This window comes from Saimiri boliviensis, chromosome 17 (genome assembly GCF_048565385.1).
Source record: "Saimiri boliviensis isolate mSaiBol1 chromosome 17, mSaiBol1.pri, whole genome shotgun sequence".
NCBI classification, from domain to species: Eukaryota; Metazoa; Chordata; class Mammalia; order Primates; family Cebidae; genus Saimiri; species Saimiri boliviensis.
The window spans coordinates 42,642,276-42,651,668 of record NC_133465.1 but is presented as its reverse complement, the minus strand read 5'-3'; the positions used below and the strand labels follow the sequence as shown (position 1 = coordinate 42,651,668).

At 48.4% G+C, this 9,393-nt stretch overlaps 1 protein-coding gene across 2 annotated transcripts in view; it reads right to left on the bottom strand.

Annotated features, from left to right (window-relative positions):
- Nucleotides 1–6,981: 6,981 nt before the first annotated feature.
- The window catches only part of LOC101047061 (tubulin polyglutamylase TTLL6), a 37,387-nt gene continuing 34,975 nt past the window's right edge, over nt 6,982–9,393 (bottom strand). For both annotated transcript variants that reach the window (XM_074388638.1, XM_039476401.2), the window contains one exon: nt 6,982–7,722. The gene's annotated coding sequence lies outside the window, so the exon portion shown is untranslated. The remainder of the gene's footprint in view (nt 7,723–9,393) is intronic.

Genomic DNA, 9,393 nt, shown 5'->3' with positions numbered 1-9,393 from the left:
TTCCCCTGCGTGGCTTCACACTGATCTCCACACTAGAATTCAGTGTCTGCAGTTCAAGTTCAAACTACCGTGGTTGGGGAAGGGCCACAGAGGTCCCACGTGGCCAAGGAGTCACCGAACCCGTACAGTCTTCCTTGGGACACATACTGGTTTACATTATCTCTTGGGTTCAGTTTCCTCATCTGTACATGGGGCTTGGATCTCCCTAGTAAAGTGATTTTGGGGGATAATAAAGTTTGTAAAAGCGCTTTGCCCCAGTGTTTGGTACATAATACTCGCTACATTAAGAATGTCGCATACACGCAGGAACCAGAGGAATCTCATTCCAGGCTCCTTCTGGAACAGAATTCACCTCTGAGGCTTTGGGGCTTCTTAGCCAGAGCCGCTGGGGCGAAGCGAGCAGAAGAGCGAGAGGGAAGCTCTTGGAAACCCGCCGGTCCGGCCCTGCCCTGAGCATTTCTACGGAGACCCCGGTCCTGGTTCTTCCAGCCTCGGGTAGGTCTCTCTCTCTGACCCTACTGGGACGAAGGCCTTTTGGCTCTGCGTTGCAATCGGCCGCGGTGCGTGTTCGGTTCCTGCGCTGGAGCCGGGGTGCTCTCCTGCGGAGGGAGCGAGTAGGCGGTTCCTGGGCGTAGAGCCCCTCAACGTCTGGGAAGCACTTTTCCTGTGGACCTGGGATCTTTCTCCGCCAAAGAGCCCGGGGCTCTAGGACTGGGACTGGGCTGTGGGGCGCAGGGTTTTCCTCTCTGTGGGTCCTAATCTCCAATTTCAGGCAAATTCGCTAGGAAGAAACTTCCTGAGCGCGCCTTCTCCAACACGACCTCCAAACCAGCCTCCCGCACGCTGGCCTCGCCCTCTCCTGGGGAATCCCCACCTGCCCTATAACTACCCGCTTCAGATACTGGGGAATGAAGGAGATATTCCCTCCACCTACACTTTCTACGGCCCCTTCTGTTGAATGGTATTTTCCTTTGCGGTCCCTAGAAGTGCGGGGAGGAAGCCTGCAAATGAAAACATTAAGGAAAAAAAAAAAAAAAAGAACCGGAGAATTGGCTCTGAGTCCAGTAAACGTTCCTCTTTCCTTCTCCAGTCCTTCTCTCACTTCCAACAGAGCAACTGAGAAATCATTTCAATAATCAGCAAATCTGCTGGGAAATGGAGAACCAGAAGGGAACGTCCTATCCAACAGCTGGTTTTTCTTCTCTCAATAGAAGCCCAGTCTTTCCTTTAGATATGAATATAGCTACTGTGCATTTCTCCATTAATAAATATAAATTTCCCAACTAGGTGGTGAGGGATATGAGTTTTCATAGGAACATTGGGCCCTAGAGACGCCAAGGAGCTTCAGGTCATAAGGGGGTCTATTCAGGCTATGTCCAAGCACAACCCAATTATGGCATCAAAAACAAGAGGTCTTGACTCAGATCTTTCACGTTTTAATAAGGGAGGGGGATGCTGCTGATACAGCAAAATGATTGAAAATATTTGTAAACATATACTTGTCGCTGGACCTCCATTCGTGTTTGTGGGTGTGGTAGACAGAATTAAGTATGTCAATTAGCTGTTTCTTGGTTTAAAAACAAAAAATACCCCCAGCCCCACCCCTGCTCTGGAGTCTCTGCTTCTCAACTATGAAGTGGAAAAAAAGAACTCAAGTCCCGTTTAGACTGTGGGAGCTCAACCCATGAAGGGACTTTGGGAATTGACATGGGAGAGTCTGGGGTGGAGGGTGGAAGGGTGGAGAAAATGAGATCGGCAGCAGATACTGAGTCAGAAGCCTGAGACTAAGGTCTGGCTCTGTGTCCCTGATGTCCCCAAGCCTCAGTGTTCACATCTATAAGATGAGGATTATATTGATCTCACAGAACTGCTGTAAATAATCAACAATATAATAAATATGACAGTGCTTTTTCATTATCAGCCTTTCCTTGGCCTAGACCAAATTGAAAGGACATGGTGGGCCAGGCGAGGCAGCTCGGATAATGCCTGTAATCCCAGCACTTTAGGAGGCTGAGGTAGGAAGATCTCTTGAGCCCAGGAGTTTGAGACCAGCCTTGGCAACATAGTGAGACTCTATGTCTAACAACAACAACAGATTAGCCAGGCGTGGTGGTGGAGGCCTGTAGTCCCAGCTTTTCAGAGGGAGAGTTGGGAGGATCGCTGAGCCCAGGAGGGCAATGCTGCAGTGAATCATGAGCTAACCACTGCACTCTAGCCTGGGTGACAAACCAAGACCTTGTAAAATAAAAAGAAAAGAAAGAAGGAACAAAAGAAGGAAAAAGAAAGAAAAAGGAAGGAGGGAAGGAAGGAAGGAAGGAAAAGAAAAGAGACCATGCAAAGAAGGCAAGGGTCCAGCTTGGGCCCCAGCCCAGGGACAGGTAGGAGCATCCCCATGGCTACTTGTTGCCCTGTCACGTGGGCTCACCTGGCTTAGTCACACCCTCTGTCAGATCCAGGGGAAAATGAGAATCCATTACAGTAGGCCTGTCTCAGCTCCTGTTTGCTTTGGCCACGGTGTGATGGCATCTTGCTGGCTTTGCCAACAGGATTTACGTGTTTGCTCTCCCGCCTGGCATGGCTGCTGAGGCAGCTGGCATTCTGCTCCTGCTTATCATGCTGGCTGAGACTTCCTGCTGCTGCTGCTTCCCCTTTCTCAGATGGATGGAATTGTATTTTATTATCATTGTCACAAGACTCCTATGCTTAAGAAAGCAGGGTCGTGGAAGGAGGCCACAGACTTTCCCTTTCAAACGGCTCCCCAAGAAGTACATACTCAAGGACTAAGATGTATCAGGCAGTATGCCAGGAAAAGAAACAGAGAGCCAGAAAAAACAGGCACAGGCACCAACCCTAGATCTTTAAAGGACTTGCTTTGCTTTCCACCATTCTTTCCTCATGCTTTCTGGGGACAGTAGTAGATAGCGGGAGTAAAGGGGAAGGGAGCCCCTTGCTGAAGGTCACCCCAGATCAGCCAGAGCCCACGGCTGGAGAGTCTCAGAAGAAGCAAGATTATCAGGTGCCTAATGGGAAGAACATGTGTTCAGAACAATCATGTCCCCTCCCATACCCAAAGCAATTCCCAGAGCCCTCAGCCACCTCCCCAGCACACAGTGCGCATTCAGGAGACATAAAATACCCTCCACATGACACAATGCCTGCTTGGCTTTCCAGGCTGCTGGTGAATAACTTAGAGTCACGGCTGGAGAATGCAAAATAATTGAAAGCAATGCTTAGTAAATTGCAGTTTCAAGGTCTTCATTGCCTTCCTACCAATTTGAAAAACTCATTTTATTGCTTTTTTAGATTCCTTGAGTTGAAATACCACTGTGTGCTATAATTAAGCTAAGTGACATGCCAGCTGTAAAGGCAAGGGTTGCGAATGATTACATTTAGTTCATGTAATCATCCAGGATGAGTGTGGGGAGGGAGCCTGAGACAGCTGCCACTCTGCCTTGCTTACACTCTTGGCCAAGGTGGAAGGAAAGCTGGAGTCTGAAATTACTTTTTTTTTTTTTTTAAGAAACAGGGTCTCCCTCTGTCACCCAGGCTGGAGTACAGTGGCACAATTATAGCTCACTGTAGCTTCAACCTCCTGAGCTCAAGCAATCCTCCCACCTCAGTCTCCCGAGTAGCTGGGACTACAGGTGCGCACCACCATGCCTGGCAAATTGTTGTTGCTGTTTGGTAGAGACAGGTTCTCTCTACGTTGCCCAGGCTAGTCTCAAACTCCTAGGTTCAAGTGATCCTCCCACCGCAGCCTCCCAAAGTGCTGGAATTACAGGTGTGAGCCACCACACCCAGCCAAAACCTTCTTTATTGATTGTTTTCCCTCTGCCAGGCAGTTAGCTGCTAAGTCCCAGCTCTACGATACTTTTCTCATTTGTCTCTCCTTTTTCTTCCAGCTTATTGAGGTACATCTGCCTCCTCTACTTTACCCTAGCCAGCCATCCTGATAGAGGCTGCAAGGGCTTGAATCCTGGACCACTGTATGAGACTCCCAAGCCCTCTCTCACCTTTGGGTGTCTCCCTTACACAGCCATCCTACCTTCTACTACCAGATTCATCTTCCTAACACTAAATAAAATCCCCCAGCAACAAACCTTCAGCAGTTTCCCACTGCCTGCTGAATGAGGTAAACACTACCCAGGATAACAGTTTAGCCCCTCTGCAATATTTATTCATTCAGCACATATTTACTGAATTCCTATTATGTCCTAGGTACTAAACTAAAAGCAGAAAACATAAAGATGTAGAGACACGGTACATTCCAGTGGACAGACAGCTGCACAAATTCATTGTCGTGAGGAGTGAGTCCAATAATGGCAATATAAACTAAGAGTCCCTGCGTTTCCAATATGGTCTCTTAATCATCTCCCAATTTCCTTTCTGATCCAGCCAAACTGGACTAGATCTCACCTTTTTTTTTTTTTTTTTTTGATATGGAGTTTCGCTCGTGTTGCCCAGGCTGGAGTGCAGTGGCGTGATCTTGAGTCACTGCAACCTCTGCCTCCCAAGTTCAAGCAGTTATCCTGCCTCAGCCTCCTGAGTAGCTGGGATTACAGGTGCATGCCACCATGGCTAATTTTTGTATTTTTAGTAGAGACTGGGTTTTGCCATGTTGGCCAAGCTGGTCTCAAACTCCACACCTCAGGTGATCTGCCAGCCTGAGCCTCCCAAAGTGAGCCACCACGCCCAGCCTGAACCGTACCTCTTGATCACGTTCAGGGTTTTTAGTTTCTTCCAGGTCTCCATACCTCAGTCCATATCTTATATCCACCTTTTAAAATCTTATTTATCTTTTTCTACCACCTCAAATATTACCTCCTCCAGTGAAGTGGACTTGGTCCTCTCGGCTAGGTGTGAGGGTGTTTCCTTCTCATCTACTGACACTGTTTTTTAGTGGCACTTAGCTCAGGGTAGTTATGGACCTGCCTTCTTCCACAGCACACTCCTCAGGAGCAGGAACTGCCACAGCATTTTTCTGTCTCGCAGGAGCCAATCAGTAGACAGTTGCTCTGCACAGCCCTGTGAGTGAACAGGCAGGAGGTGGGTAGGGCTGGGAAGGCAGCCTAACATCACGCCTTCTCATTGGACAACACTGAGCTGTTAAAGCCTCTAGACAGGATGTGCTACATAATTTGGCATGCCCAGTGCAGAATGAAAATGCAGAGTTCCTTGTTCAGAAATTATTCAGAATTTCAAGATGGTGCTAACAGGGCATTAAACCAAACAGAGGGCTCTTCAAAGTGCAGGGCCCCATGTGACCGCACAGACTGCATGCCCTGTCTCTAGGAGCAAAGGTGCGAGGACCACAGTGTCCCATAGAAAGCCAAATAATTCTCGCATCATCTAACTAAGGGACTTTTTTTTTTTTTTTTGAGACAGAGTCTTGCTTTGTCACGTAGGCTGGAGTGCAGTGGCATGATTTCGGCTCACTGCAGCCTCTGCCTCCCAAATTCAAGCGATTCTCCTGCCTCAGCCTCCTGAGTAGCTGGGATTACAGGTGTACGCCACCATGTCTGGCTAATTTTTGTATCTTTAGTAAAGACAGGGTTTCACCATATTAATCAGGTTGGTCTCAAACTTCTGACCTCATGATCCACCCACCTCAGCCTCCCAAAGTGCTAGGATTGCAGGCATGAGCCACCATGACCAACGACACTTCCTTTTCATCAGCTCAGGAACCTTGACTGGGTGAAACTGGTGACCAGGGAGAAAAGGGGAGAGATGTAGAGATTCCAGGACGCCCCTTTACAGCAAGTCTTACATCTTTTGCTTGGGCCAGGCTATGATCTGTGGCAACCTGATGAGAACAATGGGAAAACCGGCCACACATCAGTCTGTTTTGAGCCTTCTGAATGGCATCAGGAATGAGCTACTGAAGTGGAGGTTGGGGTGACGATTACGCTTTTACTTGTCTGCTGAGATAACCAGGCCCTGGCTTCTTTTGCCATCCAGGTGGGCCTTGACTATTTACTAAAAAGAACGCTATACCAGGATCCTTGAAAAACAGGCCCACATGCAGATGACGTGTGCATATGTGTGTTTCAGAGCTGGACACAAATGACTTGGGTCTAACATCTCCATCCTTGGATAATTTAGTTCTTTTGCCTGAAAGGTACTGTAGGCTTCAAGCATCCCAGGTTCCCCTGACATTCTTGAGGCCAGAAAGTTATTCTATTGGAAATCCACAAGGCAAAGTCGGGTCAACACAGTTGGGTGAAGCAAGTGCTTGTCTTCAGAACTTACTTCTTCCACCCCCGCCCCATACGCCTCCCCAAAAAGTCTCACCAAGGATCGGACTCAGGAAGAGCAAGTGAGACAAAAATTGATCACATTACAGGTGCAAGCCACCATGCCCGGCTAATTTTTCATGCCCTTTCCTGGAAAGGGCAGAAAGTGAGCTCGCAGACAAGGAAAGATGTTATGCCTAGGGTATAGCCAGGCCCTGTGCTGGGCAGAGCTGGTGCAGTCAGAGTGCCCCAGAAAGGGCAACATCAGGCTCTGGGCTCCCAGCAAGGAAAGGAGGGCTTACTGGAGACCATTTGTCTGAAGAAAATCTTCAAAGCTTCCTGACATATTTTCAATATATTTGGAGCCTTTTTTTTTTTTAGACAGAGTCTCACTCTGTCACCCAGGCTGAAGTGCAGTGGCATGACCTCGGCTCACTGCAACCTCTACCTCCTGGGTTCAAGTGATTCTCCTGCCTTAGCTTCCTGAGTAGCTGGGATTACAGTTACCCACCACCACGCCCGGGTAATTTTTGTATTTTTAGTAGAGACAGGGTTTCACCATGTTTGCCAGGCTGGTCTTGAACTCCTGACCGCAGGTGATCTGCCCACCTCGGCCTCCCAATGTGCTAGGATTACAGGTGTGAGCCACTGCGCCTGGCCTGGAACTTTCTTAGTGAGGTGTACTTAGGATAACTGTCTCCCCGCCACTTTCCCTTCCCATTCTCCCTCCAGATCAGGCTCCTCCTCCTGGCAGTAAGCATGGCAATTTCTTTTTTTTTTATTAATGGATGCCTGAGGGGAAAGTGTATCATTTGTGCAGGTTGATGGAAGAAGCATCTTCAGGCTGGGTACTCTCACCTCTGTTTTCACTGGTGAGATTAAGTTGGACTGGTGAGGAAGGTCACCAGAAGATGCTCGGGCACTGAGGTGGCAAGTCTTTGGGCTGGGGATGGGAGGAGGTCGGGTCTTGACTTTGCAAAGTTGTAGCTGCCTCAGTTCTCTCACTCAGGGTTCAGAGTTACGGACCTTGCCCATCTCTGACCTTGTCTTTTATCCTGGAGGTGAAGATCAACTGGCACAGTTCTACTGGTGGACTGAGGGCTTTTGACTCCTGGAAATCATGAGTCCTTCTGTGAAACACTACTCCCTAAGTTGCTTTATCTGGGGGAGTGTTCTGGATGATGGTGCCATGTGAGGAACCCAGAGAAGTGTCACTGGTAGGGCAACTGAGGTGTGTCCTGGGGCAGCACCGGGAATCGACCCCCGGGAATCATGGTCCTGTAGCACTGTAAGCTAACTGGGAGGGCACAAAGGCAGGGCTGCTGGCCTCAGTGCTGCTAATGGGAGCTGATGAAAGACCAGGACATCTAGGTGAGAAAACAAAACTTCAGTTGATTCTGTGGACACTGGAGACACTGTGGGAAGAGACAAACCATTTCCTGCAAGTTAAGAGGTAGGAAGGGGAAAATGGCCGAGATCCAGTATGTTTCTGGAAAAAAAAGAAAAGATTTTTTAAAAAGATATTCCTTTAAAATGCCCTCTAGAATATTAAAGTCAATTAACTCATCATCACCATTCCCATCTAGTAGATCAAGAGACACTTAGGTGAATCATATCCGTATCCACCAGAAACTCATTCTACCTACACAGCATTCGTCTTCCTGCAGCCTTCTTGTCTGAAATATTGGATATGGATCATTTAAGAGCAGCCAAGATGGCTGGCTGGAGAGAATGTTCTGGTGGTTAAGAAGCTGTATGCCCGGGCCGGGCGCGGTGGCTCAAGCCTGTAATCCCAGCACTTTGGGAGGCCGAGGCAGGTGGATCACGAGGTCAAGAGATCAAGACCACCCTGGTCAACATGGTGAAACCCCGTCTCTACTAAAAATACAAAAAATTAGCTGGGCATGGTGGCGCGTGCCTGTAATCCCAGCTACTCAGGAGGCTGAGGCAGGAGAATTGCCTGAACCCAGGAGGCAGAGGTTGCGGTGAGCCGAGATCGCACCATTGCACTCCAGCCTGGGTAACAAGAGCGAAACTCCGTCTTAAAAAAAAAAAAAGAAGCTGTATGCCCTTGGACAATTACTTCACCTCTCTCAGCCTTGGTTTCCTGATTTGAAAAAGGACAACAACAAGGCCTTGAGGACTGAGATAATATATGCAGAGCTTTTAGTACACCAACGGGAAGTGTGTCTTGGGCCAGTTCACACTGGGCTCATCACCATCAGCACAATAGCAGCAGCAGCAGCAACAGCATCACCATCTTTGCAGGTACCATTGATTCAGTAAGTTGTCAGGCTTCCCACTTTGTCAAGCCATGAGTCATCCTTAAAATCCTACAAAAATGAGGCCAGGCACAGTGGCTCGTGCCTGTAATCCCAGATCTTTGGGAGGCTGAGGCAGGTAGATCACTTGAGGTCAAGAATTTGAGACCAGCCAGGCCAATATGGAGAAACCCCATCTCTACTAAAACTACATTCCAAAATTAGCCAGGCATGGTAGCACACCTGTAGTCTGAACTACTCAGGAGGCTGAGGCAAGAGAATCACTTGAACCTGGGCGGTGGAAGTTGCATTGAGCCAAGATTGCACCACTGTACTACAGCCTGAGCAACAGAGTGAGCCTCTGTCTCAGGAAAAAAAAAAAACAGCAGAAAGAAAAAGTTAACCAGGCATGGTGACAAGCACCTGTTGCCCCAGCTACTCAGAAGGAAGAAGTGGGAGAATCACCTGAGCCTGGGAAGTTGAGGCTGCAGTGAGCCGTGAGTGCCACTGTACTCCAGCCTAGATGACACAGCGAGACCCTGCCTCAAAAAAAAAAAAATCCTACCAAGTAAGTTGCTTATTCCCTAGAATTGAACTGTTACACAGAACTGCACCCTGGACTCAGTGACCAACCCACTGTGAAAGCAGGTCCAGAGGAAGAAGAATGAGATTATAGTCACTAAAGCAGAGACATGGAAGAATTTGTCAGGGCTCCATTCCTCACATGGGTCAGAATGGGTGCCAAGTTCATGGCCAAGTGGTAAAGAGGAAGAAACTTAGAGCTATTTGTCCAGAGTCCATCACTTGTGTGAGGTTGGGCGAGTCATTTAACATCCTCAACCTTGAGTTTCTTCACTTGCAAACTGGGCATAAGGTAATAGCATCTGCCTCGCCAACCT